The sequence below is a fragment of the Orycteropus afer genome, unplaced genomic scaffold (genome assembly GCF_000298275.1).
Source record: "Orycteropus afer afer isolate SDZICR_OR568_19922 unplaced genomic scaffold, OryAfe1.0 scaffold00001, whole genome shotgun sequence".
NCBI classification, from domain to species: Eukaryota; Metazoa; Chordata; class Mammalia; order Tubulidentata; family Orycteropodidae; genus Orycteropus; species Orycteropus afer.
In genome coordinates, this window is record NW_006921588.1 from 20,553,786 (window position 1) to 20,554,633 (window position 848).

Consider the following 848-nt stretch of genomic DNA (forward strand, 5'->3'; position numbering starts at 1 on the left):
CCAGGGACCACAGGAGAAAGATGAGGCAGCCTGCTTCTGTAAAGATTTACGGCCCTGGAACCTCCATGAGGGCAGTTCTCCTCTGTGGAAACTGACTCGAGGGCAGTGGGTTTGGTGTGGTTAGTAAGTCTCCTCCGCTAATGCATGATCATCACAAGGACTTACTATGAGCCTAAAAACAAATGCTTAAGGTGGAGTTTATGAAAGCTATTTAATAGACTGTTTCTTGCACTTTCAATTTGAAAGATATACACTCTGCTTGAAATCCTAAGCTCCAAAGGTACAGGTTTCCTAAGAACTTATTATCTTCACTGTATAGATATGTATCTTTAGCATATCTAGGAAGTATAGTACATTTATATAACCATGGCCTGTGAAAGATGGTAATAACTTATTTAAAACTGCTCTGTAGTTAGATTGGAGTCGTCCTGGTGGTGCAGTGGTTAAGTGCACGGCGGCTAACTAAAAGGTCTCTAGTTTGAACCCACCAGCTGCTCCACAGGAGGAAGATGTGGCAGTCTGCCTCCATAAAGATGTATAGCCTTGGAAACACTGTGGGGAAGTTCTAGTCTGGACTATAAGGTCGCTATGAGTCAGCATTGACTCATGGCAATGGGTCTGTTTTTGGGGGTGGTTACATTTGTGGCTACTGGTTCAGCAGTGTAGGGTGGTGGACTTTGAGAAGACACCTCATCTGTTTCTTAGTGGAATAATTTAGTAGATAAATGATCTCTACTTCATTAGTTTGTTCTCGGTATTAAATGAGATAGCTCACATAAAATTGTTATATAAACAGTTAAAAACTATCCTAATGTAGAGTCTGGATATTTAGAAACCCTAATAAATAC

The 848-nt window shown here is 40.8% G+C and overlaps 1 pseudogene; it reads left to right on the plus strand.

Annotated features, from left to right (window-relative positions):
• Nucleotides 1-848, plus strand: part of LOC103206108 — a 52,450-nt pseudogene that overhangs the window by 51,215 nt on the left and 387 nt on the right.